Source organism: Nicotiana tomentosiformis, chromosome 4 (assembly GCF_000390325.3).
Source record: "Nicotiana tomentosiformis chromosome 4, ASM39032v3, whole genome shotgun sequence".
NCBI classification, from domain to species: domain Eukaryota; kingdom Viridiplantae; phylum Streptophyta; class Magnoliopsida; order Solanales; family Solanaceae; genus Nicotiana; species Nicotiana tomentosiformis.
Window position 1 is genome coordinate 118,820,276 of NC_090815.1, and position 9,841 is coordinate 118,830,116.

Here is a 9,841-nt window from a genome sequence, read left to right on the forward strand (position 1 = left end):
ATTCTTAATTTCCTGTCCAAAGTGTCTTCTATTACAAACTCCTCCCTACTTTATAGCCAATGATTGCTACTTTATCTATAGCAACATAATGGAATAAATATTACTAGTGGAGGACCCATGATGGTATGTCTCCTCCTTAATTCCCGCAGAGATTCCCTCCTTTGGTGCGGTTGTAACAGCTTTTGTCTGTGAGCTCGATACCGAATCGGAACCTCGGTCTTGATTTCGAGCTAGGTGGTCACTTTCGGACATCGATGCTCGGGACCTGTAACGACCGATGTTACCTCGTTCGAATCGAGCGCCCGGGCTCGACGTCCCAATCTCGCAATACGCTCGGGGTTTCCATGAAGGCACCCCTCGATTGAAATGCCATCCTCGATCGACCTTCACGACCGAGGATCGGTTTTAACTGTATACAGATAGCCCCCTCATTTCTCGGAAAGGAGATGACGAGGAACGATGTGATTTCCTTAAGGTTCGACTGAATCGACAATGGCATTTCTATCGGCTTTGACTATGACGTGCGTGACAGCTGTCCCATCAATTTTGTTTTATCGAGGCGTTTAATGAGCGTCAGTCGGTGGTCGGCCACTGCTAGACGAATCGCCGTGCCTTATAAATGATTTTCGCATACGATGTTTTCTGCTTTTGTGCTTCCTCTTTTCCAAATTCTCTCTGATCAGTTTCTCTTATTTTGTCGTTTTAGTGCCGCTTGTACCAGAGTTTTGGTGTCGCTTGTACCAGAGGTTTGGTATCGCTTGTACCAGAGTTTTGGTGTCGCTCACTCTTTTACCTTTCTTTGTGACTTTTTCTTCTTGTATTAATGGCGAAAACTTCAAAAATCGTACCTCACAAGGAGAAAGCTTCCTCCTCACGGCTGTGCGATGATAAGGCGCCGACCGAGCTGTCCGTTCCAGATTATATTCCTGGCCCGTGTATTTTAAAGGCTGATTTTAAAGTGGAGAATCCTTCGTCCGTTCCGGGTCGGTGTGAGCACGTATCGATGTATATGTGCTCTATAGCGGAGGTTAACCTCGAGGCCGTCAGGAAAGATTGCGGCTGGGGTTCTGAGGTTGTGATACAAATCCCCTCCTCCGATGAGAGCGTCACTACCTATGTGGAGGGATTTCTAAGTGTTTATACCTACCCCTTCATGTTGGGTGCTATCGATCTTGTGATTTTTGATTTCTGCAAGAGATATCAGGTCACCCTCGGCCAAATTCATCCTTCCTTATGGCGTATAGTCATCTTATTGCGTTTCTTCTCTATCAAAGCCGGAGGGTTGGATTTTTCTCTGAGCCACCTTATACGACTGTATCGGCCTCAGATTTATCGTGGTCTTATTAGGCTATATCGTCGGGCATCGAAGGCTTTGATGTCGAGCATCGATGAAGATAAGGATCGAGGCTGGATGGGTCGATACGTTCAGGTGAGGACTCGTGATCTTATCCCGGAGGAAAAGATGTCGTTTCCTGAGATATGGAATTTCGACCGTAAGTGATCCGTGTTTGCTTTTCGTGTCCTTTTCTGTGTTTGCTAATATTATTCTTCTGATGTTCAGCTGCACCTTGGATGCCACAGGCTGTGCCTGATCTCGAGGATTGGGTTCAAAAGTTAGCCTCGACTTCATCCTACGCCGAGCGCGCTTGGCGTGATTTGGCTAAAGGTAGATGGGAGGCCAAGAATCATGGTGAGGTTCGGTTCCTGTTTCTCTCGAGGTATATTCTGTGTTCATTTTGTTATAGATTTTTTCCTCGTGTATAGGTGTAACTAGGGATGCCGTTCTGCGGCCTTTGAGCGTTGATGAAGGCAACAAGCCCCCGGTCCCGGAATAGGGGAAAGGAAAGAAACGAAAGGCCTCCTCTCGGCCGGAGGACCCTAAGCCCAAAACCCGAACGGCGAGGAGAAATATAATTTCCCTTTCGATCGACTCGGTCCATCGACTGAGGGAGGAAGAAGAAGAAGAAGATAGCTCCTCGGCTTTGGTAGTCTGACCCGCGGAGGCAGTTGAGGTGGTTAGAGCCGCTGAGCTGACGGCGGCCGTGCCCATCGGGGTTAGTTCGGAAGACCTAGATCTCGATCGAAGTACTCCGAGTGATTTGCTCGGGGTAATGGCAATGGTCCATTCACCTTCCCTTCCATCTTTTTCTGAGGAGGCGTTGAAGGAGGCTCGAGAGCTGAAGGCTCCCGAAATCGGTGCAGGCTCAAGTACAGCGGATCCTTTTAAGGATTGTTTTACCGGTGTTGATGATAGTTCTGATATCGGTGATGCCTCTCTTTTGTTAGAGGAAGCTCAGCGTTTTATTACTCGGGTAATAATTCTTTCGTACTTTCCCATACAGCTTTCGTTAGAGGAAGCTGCTCGTTTTGATGATAGTTTCTAACTGTGCAGGCCATCGGTAGGTTTCGAGTTGATCTTAGCCAGTGTGAGGCCGAACTCCGGAAGGTCCTAGGTGAGAGGGATGACCTTCGGCTTCTTTGTAGCAAGAAGGAGGAGGCTATCAAGGACCTTCAAATGGATTTGGCTAAAGTCCGTGAAGAAAGGGTCGAGCTCGATTAGCAGGTGAGCCTTGTTCTGTTAAAGTATGGGTTCGACTCGACTGTGGAAGTTAACCATTCGTTGTCTCAGTTGCATCAAAAGATCGAGAAGATCGGGCTACTTCGAGAGGAGGTCGATCAAATCCGGGCTGAATGCAACCAGTGGAAGGAGACTATTGACCGCCTGGCAGCGGAGAAAGAAACCATCTTAACAAAGTTACTATCAACCGACGTTCAGCTTCGAAACGTCAAGCAAAAGGTGTTGGCTCAGACTAAGAAAATCGATGAGCTTGAGATGCGACTTGTTGAGGCTAAGGCGGAGGTTGAGTCGTCGAAAGTTTTGGCGGATAAGTCTATCGCTGTATACCGAGCTGATGTTGAGGCCGCTCAGGTGGAGGCCCGGGAAGCGGCGAAGATTGCCGATGCTCGAGCTCATTGGGTTGCCGAACTTGTTAAGTGTAGATCTCGGAGGGAGACCCTCGAGGAGATTCATGCTCGCGGTTTCGATCTTACTGAAGAGGTAAGAAAGGCAAAGGAGCTTGAAGCGGAAGCTGAAGCCTTGGCTTCCGATGATGATGACGATGATAACGATGATGGTAGCAAAAGCGGGTCCGAGGGTGGGGAAGACCTCGACCCAGAAGCTTAGAGTCTAATTCTCATTACCTGTAAATTAATTACGTAGGTAATTCTGTATATATATGACAAGGTTGATTTTGCTTGTAGAGTTGACGATGATTCGAATATTAATGTAAACTCGTAGCTTTTCCAATATTTCAAATTCGATTGAGTCTTTGTTCGAACTTGGCAGTCCGTAGGCTCAACGGTCGATTGAGTATTTCGAATATGATATAGGAGTAGCCCGTAGGCTTAATGTTCGAGTGAATATTCCGAACTCGAGATAATGTGGTAACCCGTAGGCTTAATATTCGAGTGATTATTTCGAACTCGAGATTATGTGGAAGCCCGTAGGCTTAATATTCGAGTGATTATTTCGAACTCGAGATTATGTGGTAGCCCATAGACTTAATGGTCAGCCGAGTATATCGAACATGATATAGGAGTAGCCCGTAGGCTTAATATTCGAGTGATTATTTCGAACTCGAGATTATGTGGAAGCCCGTAGGCTTAATATTCGAGTGATTATTTCGAACTCGAGATTATGTGGTAGCCCGTAGACTTAATACTCGAGTTATTGTTAATTCTGGTTGCATAATAAATCTCAAGCCATTGTACGTATGTTTTGGGGCAATCAAATATGATCATGGTTTATTTTGACCATTTTGGCTCTTATAATTTTTTCTCTATTGTTGTGAGAAGATTTTGTTGCATCTGAACTCGATGTATTTGAGGGCCTGGTGCCCCCCCGGTATTCGAGGCCGTTCGGGCTAAGGGTCGAAAGCCTCGGATACTGTTTTGTCAGCGCAGCACGATCGATGGTTGCCTCGTTAAAAACCTTGCCGCAAAAAATCCATTTGGGAAAAGGCCTGTCTAAGGAAAAAAGAGTGCAATATGTGCTTTTGAGCAAAAGAATACTTCTGATCTTTGTTCGAACTTCTGTACGGGACAGATGAATAAGGTCGGACCTTAGCAGTAGTACCGTTTTAGATATGATACATTCCAACTGCTGGATAGCTGTTTGCCGTTTATGATGCCGATCCTGTACGACCCTTTCCCAAAGTGCTCGAGCACCTGGTACGGTCCTTCCCAATTTGGTCCTAGTTTTCCTTCGTTTGGATTCCGAGTATTGATAGTGACTTTCCTTAACACCAAGTCTCCTAGCTTGAAGTGGCGAAGTTTAGTTCTTCAATTGTAATACCTTTCGATTCGTTGCTTTTGTGCGGCCAACCGGATGAGGGCGGATTCTCGTCCTTCGTCCAATAATTCAAGGCTGGTGTTCATAGCTTCGTTATTTGATTCTTCCGTCATGAATCGAAAACTAGGGCCGGGTTCTCCGACTTCGATTGGTATCAATGCTTCGGAGCCATATACTAAGGAGAATGGGGTCGCCCCTGTACTGGATTTCGATGTTGTTCGGTACGCCCAAAGGACTTCGAGCAAGATTTCTCTCCATTTTCCCTTAGCGTCGTTTAATCTCTTTTTCAGATTTTGAAGAATAGTTTTGTTTGTGGATTCGGCTTGTCCGTTTCCACTGGGGTGGTATGGGGTTGCTAGTATCCTTCTTATTTTGTGATCTTTGAAGAATTTTGTGATTTTGCTGCCAATGAATTGCTTCCCATTATCACATACTATTTCGGATGGTATTCCGAATCGGCATATGATATGATCCCACAGAAAGTTGATAACCTCTTTTTTTCTTACTTTCTCGAACGCCTGTATTTCAACCCATTTAGAAAAATAGTCAGTCACAAAGAAAATAAATCTGGCTTTACCTGGGGTTGATGGCAGGGGGCCGACGATGTCCATTCCCCATTTCATGAACGGCCACGGTGATAGGACCGAGTGAAGTTATTCTCTAGGCTGATGGATCATCGGAGCAAACCTTTGACATTTATCGCATTTACGAACGAATTCTTTTGCGTCTTTGCCTATATCGATCCAATAATACCCTGCTCTGATCACTTTTCGAACTAATATGTCGGCACCGGAGTGATTGCCACAAGTGCCCTCGTGTACTTCCCGGAGGATGTAATTGGTATCTCCCGGACCTATGTATACCGCCATCGGTCCATCGAATGTCCTACGATATAACGTTCCGTCCGCAGTCAGGGTGAATCGAGCAGCTTTAGTTCTAAGGGTCCTGGACTCTTTGTGGTCTGAAGGGAGCTTTCCGTCTTTTAGGTATTCAATTTACTTGTTTCTCCAATCCCAGGTTAAGCTAGTAGAATTTATTTCGGTGTGCCCTTCCTCGATTACAGATCTTGAAATTTGAACGATAGTTTCCGAGCTCGAATCATTCACCTCGACCGATGATCCCAATTTAGCAAGTGCATCGGCCTCGTTATTCTGTTCACGAGGAACATGTCGTAGACTCCATTTTTTGAAATGGTTCAAAGTGACAAGCAGCTTGTCCAAATACCTTTGCATTCTGCCTTCTCGGACTTCGAAGGTTTTGTTTACTTGACTCACTACTAGCAAAGAGTCGCAATTGGCCTCCACGACCTCCGCTCCTAGATTCCTAGCTAGCTTGAGACCTGCAATCATTGCTTCATACTCGGCCTCATTGTTAGTTAAACTGATAGTTTTAATAGCTTGCCTGATAATGTTGCCCCCCGGGGATTTTAAAACTATGCCTAGCCCGGATCCCTTTACGTTCGAAGCTCCGTCCGTAAAGAGTATCCATGCCCTCGTTGATAAATTTGATTTTAACATTAGTTCTTTTTCGACTTCGGGTACGAGGGTTGGCGTGAAATCGACCACGAAATCTGCTAAAATTTGAGACTTAATGGCTGTCCGAGGTCGATATTCGATATCGTACCCGCTGAGTTCGATGGCCCATTTGGCCAATCGGCCTGATAGTTCGGGCCTATGCAAAATATTACGAAGTGGGTAGGTGGTTAATACGCTTATGGGGTGGCATTGGAAGTATGGTCGTATTTTCCTAGAGGCGCTAACCAACGCAAGCGCCAATTTTTCTAAGTGCGGGTATCTAATTTCCGCTTCCCCTAAAGTCCAACTTACATAGTAAACTGGAAATTGCGTACCTTCTTCCTCTCGAACTAGGACACTGCTTATGGCGACTTCTGACACCGCCAAGTACAGGTAAAGTTTTTTGCCGGTTTTTGGAGTGTGCAGCAGTGGTGGGCTCGATAGATATCGTTTTAGTTCTTGCAATGCTAGCTGGCATTCCGGTGTCCAAGCGAAGTCGTTCTTCTTTTTGAGTAGAGAGAAAAATTTGTGGCTTCGATCTGATGATCTCGAAATGAATCGGCCTAGGGCTGCTATTCTTCCTGTTAACCTTTGTACAGCTTTCACGCTGTTTACGATGGTGATGTCTTCAATGGCCTTGATTTTGTCAGGGTTAATCTCGATTCCTCGATTTGACACCATGAAGCCGAGGAACTTACCCGAGCCGACTCCGAAGGCACATTTTTTGGGGTGCCTTCATGTTGTATTTCCTTAGAATATCGAACGTTTCCTGCAAATGGGTTAAATGGTCCTCTGCGCGCAGGGACTTGACTAGCATTTCATCAATATAGACTTTCATTGATTTACCTATTTGTTCTTCGAACATTCTATTTACTAGGCGTTGATAAGTAGCTCCTGCGTTTTTTAGCCCGAAAGGCATTACGTTATAATAATATGTTCCGCATTTGGTCACAAACGAAGTCTTTTCCTGGTCTTCCGGGTTCATCTGGATTTGGTTATACCCGGAATAGGCATCGAGAAAAGTAAGGATCTCGTGGCCGGCCGTGGCATCGATCAAGTGATCAATGTTGGGCAGTGGATAAGAATCTTTGGGGCATGCTTTGTTCAAGTCCTTGTTATCTATACACATTCTAAGTTTGTTTCCTTTTTTAGGCACTACGACCACATTGGACAACCATTCAGGGTATTTTACCTCTCTAATGGATCCTATTTTGAGCAGTTTAGTTACCTCATCTTTTATGAATGCGTGCTTCGCCTCCAATTGGGTTCTTTTTTTCTGCTTCACCGGTCTGAATCTAGGGGACACACTTAGTCGATGTGTCGTTATGTCCGGCGAGATTCCTGTTATATCTAAATGGGACCAAGCAAATCAATCAATGTTATCGATAAGAAATTGAATAATTTTTTTCCTGAGTTCGGGTCTCAAACCCCTTCCCAGGTATACCTTCCGTTCGGGCCAGTGATCGATCAAAATGATCTGCTCCAATTCTTCAATAGTTGATTTGGTGGCATCGGAGTCATCGGGGGCCACGAAGGATCGAGGGATACACTGATCACTATCCTCATCTATGCTCTGCTTATCTGGCTGGGTCGGGGCCGATATCTTTGGTTGCTATTTGGCGTTCCGGTCTTCGACTGTGCCTCCCTTTGAACCCGATCCACCCACTGGCGAAGATGAAGATGTTAGTTTTGCTTCTTCGATGGAGAACATTTCTTTTGCGGCTGGTTGTTCTCCGTACACCACTTTGACGCCTGTTGGTGTTGGGAATTTGAGGACTTGGTGTAGGGTCGAAGGTACAGCTCTCATGTTGTGGATCCACAGCCTTCCGAAAAGGGCGTTATATCTCATATCGCCTTCGATCACGTGAAACTTTATTTCCTGAATTGTTCCGGCGACGTTTATCGGTAGGGTTATCTCGCCTTTGGTGGTTTCGCAGGCCATATTGAATCCGTTTAAGACCAAAGTTGCGGATACGACCCGGTTTTGTAGGCCGAGCTGTTTTACGACCTTCGATCTGATAATATTCGCCGAGCTACCTGGATCAATTAATACACGCTTAATCTTAATTTTATTCATGAGTACGGATATTACCAGTGCATCGTTATGGGGTTGGATGATTCCCTCTGCATCTTCATCATTGAACAATAAAGTCCTTGGGGGAGTGTAATCTTGAATTCGAGGTCGCTTTTCCCTCACAATCGATGTTTTAGCGCATTTGAGTATAGGTCCCTGAGGGGTATCGACGCCGCCGATGATCATGTGAATGATGTGCTGTGGCTCTTCTTCTTCGTTTCGTTTGCCGAAATCCCTGTTTTTAAAATGGTTCTTCGCCTTATCACTCAAGAATTCCCTGAGGTGCCCTTTGTTAAACAAGCGGTCTACTTCCTCTCTTAATTGTCTGCATTCTTCCGTTTTGTGACCATGGGTGCCATGATATTCGCATATTTGATTGGGATTCCTTTGGGCCGGATCGGTCTGCATGGGTCGAGGCCATTGGGTATCTTTGATGCGTCCGATGGCCGACACGATGGCGGATGCGTCGATGTTGAAATTATATTCCGATAATCGAGGAACTTCTATAGGATCGGCACGTTTGTCAAAGCCTCTTTTGCTCATAAGTCCCCGAGAAATTTGCCCCCGATCATATCTGCGGTTATTCCTAACTATCTCATGCGCCGAACTGTGGTTCACCCGATCTGTGACATACGGTTGATATCAGTCTTTATTTGACCTTTGTTCTCTGTTGGTTTCCTTCAGAATTTTAGTGGTTGTGCGGTTCTGACGTGTGGGTTCATACGAAAATCTCAATTGATCATCTTCGACCCTGATTTTCGATTGGTACCGATTGTGTATGTCCGCCCAAGTTATTGCAGGGTATTCGATCAAGCTTTGCTTCAGCCGACGTGATGCTGTCGAACTCAGTTCGTTCAACCCTTGGGTGAAAGCTTGTACGGCCCAGTCGTCTGTGACTGGTGGCAAATCCATGCGTTCCATTTGAAACCGGGATACGAATTCCCTTAGTATTTCGTCACCCTTTTGTGTTACTTTGAATAGATCCGATTTCCTTGTTGCGACCTTCACGGCACCAGCATGTGCTTTTACGAACAAATCTGCTAACATGGCAAAAGAATCGATAGAGTTCGGCGGCAAGGTCTGATACCAGATCATTGCTCCTTTAGCGAGGGTCTCTCCGAACTTTTTCAATAATACGGACTCGATCTCATCGTCTTCCAAATCGTTGTCTTTGATGGCACATGTATAGGAGGTGAGATGTTTGTTAGGATCGGTCGTGCCATTATATTTGGGAATTACGGGCATACAGAACTTTTTTGGGATCGGTTTCGGGGCCGCGCTCGATGGAAAAGGCTTTTGTATGAATTTCTTCGAATCCAGCCCTTTCATCATGGGGCAGAGCCCTCGGGATCTGATCGATCCTAGCATCATATGTCTCGAATTTTTTGTCGTCGGCTTCGACTCACTTTGTTAGTTCCTCGAGCAGTTGAGCAATTTCAGGAGTGGTTCCTGATTTTCGCTCATTCGGTTTCACTATGTCGGGTTCTGTTCTTAGGGTTACTTCTCGAAGAAGCGGATTGGAGTTTGGATTACTCCGCATGTGAGTTTGGCTCTGCAACTGAGCTATCGCTACTTGTTGGGCTTGTAGCATTTTGAAAATCATGTGCAAGCTGACCCCGATTTCCCCCGTGCTGTGGGTGTCTCGGGCTATGGGTCGAGCGCCACCTTGAACGCATCTTTCCTGCTCGGAACGTTGATTCGCTTCTAGAGCTATTCGTGAATTGATATCTACTTGTACTTCGGCTTGAATTTTGGGTTCCTCGATTCGAGCCTCGTTGACGTTGTTGGGTAGCCTTTCGGCTACGGGCATCATGTTGTTGGTTACATCCTGAAGGCCGGCTTCAAGGTCGATTGGGAGAGCCATTGCCGACATGAAGTTGTAAGCTGGAGTGTGCTGTATAT